We start from the raw sequence: 13,927 nt of genomic DNA on the forward strand, positions 1-13,927 counted from the left end.
GAGGAGGAGGAGGAGGAGGAGGAGGAGGAGGATGTAGGTATGGAATAAAAGAGTTAGTAGGAGATCAAAGAAAAAGAGGAGGAGCAGGAGAAGAAATTCAAAGATTTTTTTTTGACCAATTGATTCCAATGTCATAGAAAAAATTTCATTTCCAATCAAAACATTCCAAACTACAAATTTCAATCAAAAGGTTGAAAGATTCCAAAGTCACGCGGAGGAGGAGGAGGAGGAGGGGGGGGGGAGAGGAGGAGGAGGAGGAAGACGGGAGGGTGAAAGAAGAGTGGAAAATCTCAGCCAAGACGACTATTCCAACCTCTCCACTTCTTACCCCCTCCACTTTCTCCACTTCCTGCAACCTCCTCCACTTTCCCCTCCACCCTCAGTCCCTTCCACACTTCCTCTTACCCTCTCCTACCCCCTCCATCCTCCCACCTCCACACTCTTCCACTTCCTCCCTAACCCCTCCAGTCCTCTCTACTTACTCCTATCACCTCCCCTCCCCTCCACAACAATAATCGTCTGTGCCGTCACCCTTCACATCACCCTCCGGAACAGTAATAAATATTGCCGTCTCCCATGTACTCTTATCGAAATTCCAGTCTTCATACAAAAGAGAAAGAGCACACAGCATAACGGAGTCTTTGAAACACAACCGGATCTTTTAAATACACAGTCTTTGAATATGAGACGCGGAAGTGAAAGAGGAGGAGAAGGAGGAGGAGGAGGAGGAGGAAGTAGATTCGAGATGGGTAAAAGAAGTGTAGAAGAGCTGTAAGAGGTCGGAGAAGGAGGAGGTGAAGATTGTAAGAGGAAGTGGAGGGGTGAAAGAAGAGAGGGCGACAGGAAGGGAGGAAGAAGAAGTAGGAGGAAGAGGAGGTGGAGGAAGAGGATAGGGTGAAGGAGGAAGTAGAAGGGAGGGTGAAAGTAGGGTGGAAGTAGAGGAAGAAGTCCTCCTTAAGAAGCAGATAAAGAGAGGAAGGGAGGAAGAGCAAGAGGAGGAGGGGGAGAAAAAAAAATATCACAATCAAAAACAACTAAGCTTCATCCACAAGAAGACATAAAAGACATTCTCGTAATCTCCAAGTTGGAAGCTGAGCCTGCGCTGTGTCCAGACTTTGAATATGAAAGTCCATCACAAGTGTGTGTGTGTGTATGAGAGAGAGAGAGAGAGAGAGAGAGAGAGAGAGAGAGAGAGAGAGAGAGAGAGAGAGAGAGAGAGCCTATTCATAATATTACATTATAGGGTGGATGCGTGGATAGGGGTAATCAGACCTCTTCAGACCCTTGACCCTCTTTTGCAGTAATGCAATTCAAGGTAGGGTAGGTCAGGGTAAATTTGAGATACCAAATTAGCCAAATTCCAATGGTTTACATTTTTTTTTTTTTGAAGAGGTTTGACAAAGGGAACTGTAACTGCTATGGTCTTATCGTCCCGAAATCGAAGAGAGAAGGAAGACAGGATAGGAGAAAGCCAGCCGTTCGAGAACGAACATTATCCCATCAGGATAAAATCCGCCCCGGGCGGGAATCGAACCCGCGGCCTAGCGCTTACAAGGTAGAAGTCTTATCGTCCCGAAATCGAAGAGAGAAGGAAGACAGGATAGGAGGAAAGCCAGCCGTTCCGAGAACGAACATTATCCCCGCCCCGGGCGGGAATCGAACCCGCGGCCTAGCGCTTACAAGGCAGACGCACTACCAACTAAGCTAACTAGGCTGGCTGTGGTTTACAATTTTATAACATTAAAATGTATAAGTTCTCAACGGATCATTGAGGTTAAGCAACGAACCCACCTTTGTGGTCGAGAACTGACTCTCAACCTGTAGGTGCTGGGTTCGAATCTCGGATAAGGATTGAAATTTACTGGCCAAATTGGACGAAAAATAATGTGGCCTAATGCGAATGTACGATCTTTTTCATGCATTTTTTTTTTTTTTGTCAATTTAATTTACTACCACAAAAAAAAACTAAGAGAGAAAGAGAGACAGAGAGAGAGAGAGAGAGAGAGAGAGAGAGAGAGAGAGAGAGAGAGAGAGAGATAAACATAACCTTCTTAGTTTCCTTTTATGTAAAGAGAGGTTATGTTTTCTTTTATGCAAAGAGAAAGAGAAACAGAGAGAGAGAGAGAGAGAGAGAGAGAGAGAGAGAGAGAGAGAGAGAGAGAGAGAGAGAGAGAGAGAAAAAGAGTCACAAGTCAAATAAGTGTGTCTAAAATTGTACACAGAACCTGCACAACCACCCCTTTCTTCACTTCAAAATCAGGAAATCCCGAAATCACATTTGTAAAGGGGGGACGGAAAAAAGTCAACAGGGGTGCTTGGTTTTGTAAGTTTTGAATTGATTTTGCAAGTTTTTGAATTTTGAAATAATTGGAATCATTTTTGGAGTTAATTGCATAGAATTATGATTTCGGAGCATTTCGAATGATTTTTCCGACTTCAAAAGGCACAGAGAATTGCTTCTATCCATTAAAATAATATGTTGAAGTGATAGTAGTGATACACATAATAGGTTGTTCGAAAATTTACCTAATATACATAATTTTAATTTCTCAAATTTTGGATCATTAGTGTTGATGAGTAGAAAATTTTTGATGTCCCCTTCCTATTACGTTATCACATAATTAGGTCAACAGTATTTCCTTTGTCCATCGTTCACATAAAATGGTGTGCTGTTCTCTATTGTGAAAAAGGGGCCTTCTTAGATAAAACTCATTTTACCATAAAACGTAACTATGTTATTAAGTTTTTTTTTTTCCTTCTTCTATTGCATATTAATAACTTGGTATAGGGAACCAATATGTAGATACTAGGTACACAGGTACTATGTAATGGGACTAATGGGAAACTATTACCATCGGTCCAAATTTTCAAAATCGGGAAATGGGTGAAAACATCCGTTTTATTTCTATACCTCACGAAGCTCAGCGCAAGTTATGTCCCATACAGTCATCCGTCCAGTTTCGAACTAGAGGTGGCAAAGATCGGTTCACTTTAGGGAATAAGTTCCAACCGTTCAGTTCCTTTCATGGAACTGTTCCCAATATAAGTTCAACCAAGATGAGAAACTCGGCAGAGGACAAAAGAAAGCGAGAAGAGAAAACATTTCATATTTCATTATTTTCCTTGGAAGAATGACCTAAGCAATAGGCGATACCTCCTGTAACAGCAACAGCAACAAACCTTTTCATGGGTTTAACGTTGCTGTATATCTGCTAAGGTTTCATGTGACGCGGGTTTTACCCTCCATTCGGTGTCAAGCTACCGGCCTCCTTACATTAGCCTCACCCAGCCTGAGTGCCGGAAAAGCCAACAGCACGCGATTGCCCCATGGTCACCCATCCGGATACCAACAATGCGGAACGTTGCTTAACTTTAATGATCCGACGGGAAATTGTTTGTTCAACTTGCATTGCCAGAAGCAGATGAAGAGGGCGAGAGGAAGAGAGGAAGAAAAGTAGGAGGAGGGAGAGGAAGAGGTGGAGAAAACAAAGATTCAGAGAAGGAAGAAGAGAAGAAAGAGGAAGTGGAGGGGTGCAGAGAGGAGGAGGGGGAGATAACAGGGGTTGAAAAAAATAATCACAAACAAAAACAACTAATAAACTGGCACGCTTCAAGCTTCATCCACAAGAAGACATAAAAGACATTCTCGTAATTTCGTTCCAAGTTGGAAGCTGAGCCTGCGCTGTGTCCAGACTTTGATTAATATGAAAGTCCATCACAAGTGTGTATGTGTGTGTGAGAGAGAGAGGGGGGGGGAGAGAGAGAGATAGTGGCGGGAAACAGGAGGAAAATTGATCATTGACATGGTTCGACATTAGAGGAGATGGAAGAAGAGGAATAGAACAGGGATAGAAAGAGGGGGAGGGGGGAAGTGGAAAAAGCCTCACGTGTCAGTCACGTGTTTTGGCAATTCTGTAGGGAGACGCGCGCTTGTCTACTCGAATCCAGATTTGGGAAAGAAAATTTACGAGGAGCAAGAAAAAAAAAAAAAAAAAAAAAAAAAAAAAACGAAAAAAAAAAAGATGATTGTTCCAATAGATCAGTTGCGCTTCCTTGTGGGATGTTTCAAAGTCATAGAGCAGGAAAAATGATCATTTTTTTTTTGTCTTGTATCGGGTATAGAGCAAGAGGACGTCCAAACTCCAACCAGATGTGATGATTCGATCAGAGAATTTGGCAGAGACAGCATGGATGAGAAAAGCGCAGGATAGAAGGGAATCGGAAACTTTTCGATCTGCAAGATTGGAGAAAAACCCATCTTGAAACCACAGATCCATTCAGGTGATCGGTTCTACATTTAGATTGTCCTGTTTGAAGGAATGAGCACAACCAAAATATTAGTAAGAAGTACTTAGGTAAGTATAAGTTAAGGCGCTTAAAACAACTGCATAAAAATGAAAATCTCGGAAAAACAAAAGAGGATACCTTGGAAAATGAGAAGAAAGCACTCCCTTCAATATAGGGTTTGTTTTTGTTTGTAGATAATTAACGAAATTGTTTGAGCGGTCAATAAGGTTAAGCAACCCCAAATTTCGAGGTCGGTAACCCTCAGGGGGAATTTCCTTAGAGGTAAGTAGATAGTTTCGAGTTTCATTCATTATTTTAACAAGGATTTATTTTTCTTTAGTTTTTGTGAACCTTTTTACTTTTTTTGCTTTGAAGAGGGAAGGAATAATGATGGAAAGTCTACATTTCTACAAAATAAGCGATTTTCATTTTCCTGATCCTATAGGAGATAATGTGTTTTTAATAGGTTAAGGTTAGGGCATGCCGTTCGCGCTAAAGGCCGGAAACCCAGATCAGTTTTGCATGACAAGAGAACTTTGACGTCAAAAGTTGTACCTAGGTATATTTCGGAATTTCTCCTCTTTTGAAGCCTATTTTTCCTCTTTTGGGATGGTACCGTGATAGTGCCTATACCAAACCATAGAAAACCAAAATGGAGCGCCATCGGAATCGGTTCCGTTAAAGGAAAATACAATTTTATTAAACTGTGAACATTTCTGCCTGACTAATTTATGCCTGTGATGCAATACTGAACGTGAGTTCCCGGCCTAACCCTGTAGCATAAATTCATGTATTGGACATTTTTTTGCGTTTGATTTAGGGCAAAGTGGCATACTCCTATAGGAAGGAAAGTAATGTAATTTTTTGTAAGCATATGATGTTATGACAGTAATCCTTTCAGCAGGTAAGGTCCTGTCGATGTCGGCCTTTTAGGGCATTTTGACTTTCTCTGGAATGGCACATATTGTTATGAGGCTAAGTGCACCCTAGTAGCTTTTCTGGAGGAAAAAATCGAGCCTCTCCCGCCCTCACAGTCACCAAAATGTAGCCCAATATCGACCAAAATCAGACCACAGCTTTTTTTTGTCACACAAAACAAATTTATAGGGGAGTTATTAAAAAATTAAGGGTGGAATTAATACAACTTTTTTTCTCCTTTCTTTCTGCTCTTTTTTAATGACACAAAATGGGAGGAGGTAGGGGGAACGCATGATGTTTCAAGTTTCACTAATAAGGGAAAAAGAAGAAGAAGAAGAAGAAAAGGCTAAGTGCACCCTAAAGTAGCTTTTCTGGGGGAAAAAATCGAGCCTCTCCCGCCCTCACAGTCGCCAAAATGTAGTCCAATAATCGACCAAAATCAGAACACAGCTTTTTTGTCACACAAAACAAATTTAAAGGGGAGTTATTAAAAAATTAAGGGTGGAATTTATACAACTTTTTTTCTCCTTCCTTTCTGCTCTTCTTTAATGACACAAAATGGGAGGAGGTAGGGGGAACGCATGATGTTTCAAGTTTCACTAATAAGGGAAAAAGAAGAAGAAGAAGAAGAAGAAGAAGAAGAAGAAGAAGAAGAAGAAGAAGAAAAAAAAAACATCCTCCTACTTTTCAACGATACAGATGATGTAGGGTTTTTATCTTTTGAAAGCGCTTTTTTTCAAGAGGGGTATCTAAAAAAAACCTCCTATTTTTCAACGATACAGATGATGTAGGGTTTTTATCTTTTGAAAGCGCTTTTTTTCAAGAGGGGTATCTAATGGACGGAAAAAAGGGGGTCGATTTTTCAAGAGATAAAAATTGCAATGATGTCTTTTCAAAATGAATAGGTCTGGGATGCGGAGATTAAAAAGGTCATGTTTGTCCTTTGCAGTAATATAATATCCTACGAGTATTTATGAGTTTTTTCTGTATTCCAGTATGGAAGAAAGAAGCAGAGCCACTTTTCTAGGCATATTGTCCCACAATTTTCATTAGCTTTCGTGAGGTCGTCTTATAAACTTTTCGTTTTTTGCAGAAAGACTGAAAGAAAAAAGTGTAGTGAAGATACGGTAGGTCCTTCGGTAAAATTCGGTAAGTACACATTTTCAGTACATAGGTAAAGCAATAGGTCCGATTTCGGTGAAATTCGGTACACATTTTCGGGACTCTTCTGGTTTTAGGTCCTATTCCTATTGGGTCGCCAGTAGGGTCTCCAGATCAAATTTTTAAAAAGTAGGACATTTGGTTCCAAAAACCCGGACATTCCATCGAAAACCCGGACATTTCCAGATTTCAAAATGTATAGTTTGCACCAGTGCCCAGGGTGCAGAGAACACTGCATTCGCCTTACTTAGTTACACACGAATAGCGAGATAGAAAAAAATCAACTAAAAAGGTTTTTTTTTTGTTCTCTCTAAAGAGATTTTTGTCTCCCGTTCGTTTTGTAGGTACCTATCGATCTTTTTTTTAAAAAAATCTTTTCTCAAAAGAATGAAAAACGCTTTTTAATATTATTGGAGTCTTATCATCAAAAACCCGGACATTTCCCAAATTTTCAAATATGTATAATTCACTATCACTCTCTTCCACAGCTTTTTGGCGGTTTTCGGTGTAATTTAACAATATCTGGGGGAAGGTATGAGCTAGAGACTTGAAATTTGGTATGTAGTCCACAAATGTGACAAGGGTGCAACTCAAAACGTTTCGTTGAGATAGGTGCTACGGTTGGCGGTATTTTGACCGCTTTTTGGCGGTTTTCGACCGTTTTTTGGCGGTTTTCAGCTATACCGACTAAACGACAGGTAATAGATTGTTTCGACTAAATTGTACAATCGTACAGAAAAAGTCCACTTTAAGGGCTAGGTATAAGGGCAAAGAGCCCTATAGGATGGGTTGAGCTTATACGAACCTACGATTTTTTCGAAGCAAAAACGACTTTATAGAACATAAGAATGCTAAACGTTAGGCCATCCACTCACTGAAATAGTCCGCTTATCAGGTTTACCTTATAAATGATGAGCACACAGCCTATCAAGTAGGTCTGATAGGCGAACCTGATGAGGTGTACAGCTGTCAGGCAGTGGCGTAGCGTGGTCTAAATTCAAGTGTAAGGCGTGTAGGGTACTAATTTCCATCATCCATGCTCTTCATGGATTGGCATCTGTAAAAGTTAGGGTATAAGAACAAGAACACCCAAAATAAGCATCATTCCATAGGATAAGGAAAGTAGTGTGATGTTCACACCAGATTTTTTCAGAACTTTTTTGTTATTTTAATTTATCAAGGTGCATTTCACAACTTTCCCATTTACACCTTTGCAAAATTCCCTCCTTTCAATAACTTTGGAAATCGATTTCGCCGACAAGCGACAAGCTTTCTTAGAGGAAAATAATTAATTATGTATGCAATTGGGGCCCATACATTATCAGCCTCCCTCTGCTTTCTTGAATTTTCTTTATAGTTTGAGCCAGTGACGTGTGGTGAGATTTTCAAAAGGGGAAGCTATTATGCTATATAGTAAATAAACCCATAATTATACAGTATACACATACAGTATGCCGATCTGCTGGTGGTCTTAGAACTTAGAATCCAGGTTGAATAACCACAGGAAGGTCTGCCACTTAGTTTAGGGAGCGGTCCTCCCCAAGGTTCTTTGAAAGTTCTGCCGCTGAGTTTGACTCTTTCCTTCCTCAATAAATTGGAAAGTGGTGCTTTCCCATTTTCTATGAAGGATCCGCGACTGAGCTTGACTCTTTCTTCCCGCTATAAACTCCCGTTTGACTGCCATTGACATTTATTTCTTTTTGGTCGCGCGACGCGCTTCGCTTTGATGAGAAATCGAATAAATCATGTCGTCGATTGCCGCAACTGCGACATTAATTTGAGAGGGGGAAATGGAGGAGAAGTAAGAAGGGGAGAGAGGAGAATAAAGAGAATGAGGAGGATGAGGAGGAGGAGGAGGAGGAGGAGGAGGAGGAGGATGTAGGTATGGAATAAAAGAGTTAGTAGGAGATCAAAGAAAAAGAGGAGGAGCAGGAGAAGAAATTCAAAGATTTTTTTTTGACCAATTGATTCCAATGTCATAGAAAAAATTTCATTTCCAATCAAAACATTCCAAACTACAAATTTCAATCAAAAGGTTGAAAGATTCCAAAGTCACGCGGAGGAGGAGGAGGAGGAGGGGGGGGGAGAGGAGAATACAATACCTTTCATTCCTGTTTCCAGGTTCCCCGAGTTGTCTGCTAGCGGAGTTGCCCGGGAAGTAATTGCCGGTATGCGGGAGAACCGGGTGATCTTCTCTATTCCCAGAAACCAATTGTTCGTCGTTACCCTGATCAAGTAAGTACAAGAACCAACTTTCTGCGTTTAAAATCTGCTGGAAAGCCACCTTCTTGCCTGAGTGGGTATCACACTCGGACCTAGGCTTACACAACGAAGATCTCAAGGTGTATCGTCCAGCCGTCGACTTGGATTGAACCGTCCACACTGCCTCGACAAAATAGCTTCACCCCTTCACCTCGTCGATCGATGGTCGATCGACCAGGTAGACTATGTTTGGATACACCTTCAGATTTCGTGGCAATGCGGAGTTTTTCGGCTCTCTGCTTGCGATACTGCATTCTGTCTCTTGAGGACAATTGAGTAGCTATTTTAATCTAGTAGCGATCAGTGGCGGCATGACCAGAGTAAGTTCCTAGGTAGCTAGTTTTACGTTCACACGTACAATTTCTTTGAAGATCAGCATAATTATGTTACCACACTTTGTCAAATCAGTTTTGAAGTTGATCCCAATCCTTCCTACTTATCTATTTCAGACTCCTACCGCAAGACGTACGCGATCGATTTTTCGACATATTCCACGCCAACATCAAGGACCGCTCGACCAAAGAGGTGTGCCATATACCCAACTTCAAAATAGCGGACACTTTCTGCGTTTAAAATCTGCTAGAAAGCCACCTTCTTGCCTGAGTGGGTATCACACTCGGACGTCGTGTAGGACAAGAACCAAACACTTTCTGCGTTTAAAATCTGCTAGAAAGCCACCTTCTTGCCTGAGTGGGTATCACACTCGGACCTAGGCTTACACAACGAAGATCTCAAGGTGTATCCAGACATAGTCGTCCAGCCGTCGACTTGGACTGAACCGTCCAACTGCCTCGACAAAATAGCTTCACCCCTTCACCTCGTCGATCGGCCAGATAGACTAAGTTTGGACACACCTTCAGATTTCGTGGCAGTGTCGGATTTTTATTCTGTCTCTCGAGGACAATTGAGTAGCTATTTTAATCTAGTAGCGATCAGTGGCGGCATGACTAGAGTAAGTTCCTAGGTAGCTAGTTTTACGTTCACACGTACAATTTCTTTGAAGATCAACATAATTATGTTACCAGACTTTGTCAAATCAGTTTTGAAGTTGATCCCAATCCTTCCTACTTATCTATTTCAGACTCCTACCGCAAGACGTACGCGATCGATTTTGAATGAATAAGGTCTGGGATGCGGAGATTAAAAAGGCCATGTTTGTCCTTTGCAGTAATATAATATCCTACGAGTATTTATGAGTTTTTTCTGTATTCCAGTATGGAAGAAAGAAGCAGAGCATAACCACTTTCCTAGGCATATTGTCCCACAATTTTCATTAGCTTTCGTGAGGTCGTCTTATAAACTTTTCGTTTTTTGCAGAAAGACTGAAAGAAAAAATGTGATACGAAATGGCAAGAGCAGCAAAACTTCCGCAGCTTTGCCGGTTCTTGTCTTTGAATCTTTCGTACCCAAACCATAGGAGAAGTAGAAGTACAAACACAATTCAATTTTCAATTAATTTATTTATTTTATTTCAATTAATTTATCAGTATTATGTACAATATTTTTACCTAATAAATATGTATACAAAATTCGGAAAGTACACATTTTCAGTACATATAGGTAAAGCAATAGGTCCGATTTCGGTGAAATTCGGTACACATTTTCGGGACTCTTCTCGTTTTAGGTCCTAATCCTATTGGGTCGCCAGTCATTATGGGTATCATTATATTAGGAATGCTGGATTTTTTTTTTCTGTGAGTTTTACAGCTCTCTTTACTACTCTAAAGATGTCCCACCTATTCTAAAATAAAGAATCAACCATAAACTCATGCATGATAATCATGATTCTCTACTTTTCAACCCCATCTTACTGTCAGAGCCACTTTTCTAGGCATATTGTCCCACAATTTTTATTAGCTTTCGTGAGGTCGTGTTATAAACTTTTCGTTTTTTGCAGAAAGACTGAAAGAAAAAAAAAGTGTAGTGAAGATACGGTAGGTCCTTCGGCAAAATTCGGTAAGTACACATTTTCAGTACATAAGTAAAGCAACAGGTCCGATTTCGGTGAAATTCGGTACACATTTTCGGGACTCTTCTCGTTTTAGGTCCTATTGGGTCGCCAGTCATCATGGGTATCATAGGGATGATGGATTTTTTTTCTGTGAGTTTTACAGCTCTCTTTACTACTCTAACGATGTCCCACCTATTCTAAAATAAAGAATCAACCATAAACTCATGCATGATAATCATGATTCTCTACTTTTCAACCCCATCTTGCTGTAGCACTTGTTTTGTGACCTCCTGCCGAGTGTCTTCAGCAATAATCCCTCATTATACGTCCCTAAGGTCTCTTTACATCCCTACGGCTCCCCCGGACGTCTGGAAACCCTAGTCGCCAGTCATCATGGGTATCATAGGAATGATGGATTTTTTTTTTTCTGTGAGTTTTACAGCTCTCTTTACTACTCTAAAGATGTCCCACAGTCCCACCTATTCTAAAATAAAGAATCAACCATAAACTCGTGCATGATAATCATGATTCTCTACTTTTCAACCCCATCTTGCTTAAGCACTTGTTTTGTGACCTCCTGCCGAGTGTCTTCAGCAATAATCCCTCATTATACGTCCCTAAGGTCTCTTTACATCCCTACGGCTCAAATCAGCATTAATTTATGCAAATCAACTTATCTCCCTACAAGATTAACTTTGACTTTATGCGGCCCGAAGATAACAAGCCATCCCTTCGGGGCGAAAAGATTTCACCCTGAGGCATCCCAACTTTATCGGAATCGATCAGTCATTAGTGGCATTTCAGAAAGTATTTCTGTCCCAATGAGGAGATGAGAGGAAAGATATTTGCTTTCACTTTTAAATCCTTCAATCGCTTAACAGATTCGAACGCTTTGCTGTCAAATGCTTTATGTTAATCTGTCAATGAAAAGAGATCACGTGGTGTCCCAATTTACAGAGATAATGTTGAAAAGGGTTTGTAAAAAGAGGAAAGATATTTGCTTTCACTTTTAAATCCTTCAATCGCTTAACAGATCCATTCGAACGCTTTACTGTCAAATGCTTTATGTTAATCTGTCAATGAAAAGAGTTCACGTGGTGTCCCAATTTACAGAGATAATGTTGAAAAGGGTTTGTAAAAAGTTTAAAAAAGTCCAAGTCATACTTTGACCATACATTACATTTTACTAATCCCACTGTGAGAATATTATCAGCTCATCTTAACGATGAACTTGTTTTTGTGATGATAGGACGATTTTTTTGAAGAGGCATTAAAAAAGGGGGGTTTGATAGAGGGAACTGTAACTGCTAATTAAGGTCTTATCGTCCCGAAAGCGAAGAGAGAAGGAAGACAGGATAGAAGAAAACAGTTTTAAAAAAGTCCAAGTCATACTTTGACCAAACATTACATTTTACGAATCCCACTGTGAGAATATTATCATCACCTCATCTTAACGATGAACTTGTTTTTGTGATGATAGGACCATTTTTTTGAAGAGGCATTAAAAAAAGGGGGTTTGATAGAGGGAACTGTAACTGCTAATTAAGGTCTTATCGTCCCGAAAGCGAAGAGAGTGTTTAAAAAAAGTCCAAGTCATACTTTGACCATAGGTACATTACATTTTACTAATCCCACTGTGAGAATATTATCAGGTCATCTTAACGATGAACTTGTTTTTGTGATGATAGGACCATTTTTACTTTCCTTATCCTATAGGAAGGAAAGTAATGTAATCGGGTCAAATTTTCGATGGTCAGTTTTTAGTGTCAAAACACGCATTAAAAAAAGGGGGTTTGATAGAGGGAACTGTAACTGCTAATTAAGGTCTTATCGTCCCGAAAGCGAAGAGAGAAGGAAGACAGGATAGAAGAAAACCAGCTGATTCGTTCAAATTGAGTTCAGTCTGACTTGAGAGCGAAAAATTTATTTCATAAATACGCCTTTTTATGCTTGTTTAGACTGCTGGGGAAAAGGGACTTTTCAGTCTCATTCTTGCAGTATAAACAGGGTCTATTCTGTTCTATTTATGGACAAAATATGTATCGGCTCTCAAGCTGCACTGAAACTGACGCATCATAATTCCAAACGTCTGATTGTTTCAGTTCCAGAAATTCCAAACAGACAGAAAATTGACTTTAGTCTGACTTGAGAGCAAGAAATTTTGCTCATAAATACAATTCTTGCAGTATAAACAGGGTATATTCTGTTCTATTTATGGACAAAATATTTACCGGCTCTCAAGCTGCACTGACACTGACGCATGACGCATCATAATTCCAAACGTCTGATCGGTCTGATTGTTTCAGTTCCAGAAATTCCAAACAGACAGAAAATTGACTTTAGTCTGACTTGAGAGCAAGAAATTTTGCTCATAAATACGGCTAAATGTTCACAGTGTAAATACGGCTGGATGTAAGTGCTCACTGTGTATGACTCATCCATATATCATTGTCCTTTCATGTGCAACGTTCATGCGCTCATACAAAATCTATCAAAAATAATTCATCAATGAAAATAATGATCCCTTGTCGTAATTTTATTACAAAAGAAAAATCTAAACTGTAAAATAAATACGGCTGGATGTAAGTGTTCACTGTGTATGACTCATCTATATATCATTGGCCTTTCATGTGCACAGTTCATATGCGCTCATACAAAATCTATCAAAAATAATTCATCAATGAAAATAACGATCCCTTGTCGTAATTTTATTACAAAAGAAAAATCTAAAAAGACGTCCGTCCCCCCCAGTCGGAAGTTATAATATGTAACACAACTTGCACTTGTAAACCCTTTCCCTAATATGACTTGCAATACAGGGTGTTGCATTTGTTTGAAAATTCTGACCTTAGTGAGCCACAGTGTAAATACGGCTGGATGTAAGGGTTCACTGTGTATGACTCATCCATATATCATTGTCCTTTCATGTGCACAGTTCATATGCGCTCATACAAAATCTATCAAAAATAATTCATCAATGAAAATAATGATCCCTTGTCGTAATTTTATTACAAAAGAAAAATCTAAAAAGACGTCCCCCCTCCCCCCCAGTCGGAAGTTATAATAACACAACTTGCACTTGTAAACCCTTTCCCTAATATGACTTGCAATACAGGGTGTTGCATTTGTTTGAAAATTCTGACCTTAGTGAGTCTATTTCTATGCAGAAATAACAGGCAATTCGATCGGGGTATAGGAGTGAGCGAATGAGCATAGTGTGATCCGTAGGTCATTCAATTGAATTTTTGTCAAATCACAGCTCTGAATAATTTTAACTGTCCTTGACTGGAGTGTGACCTCCACTTAGAAATAACAGGCAATTCGATCGGGGTATAGGAGTGAGCGATT

This window comes from Diaphorina citri, unplaced genomic scaffold, assembly GCF_000475195.1.
Source record: "Diaphorina citri unplaced genomic scaffold, Diaci psyllid genome assembly version 1.1 scaffold135, whole genome shotgun sequence".
NCBI lineage: Eukaryota > Metazoa > Arthropoda > Insecta > Hemiptera > Psyllidae > Diaphorina > Diaphorina citri.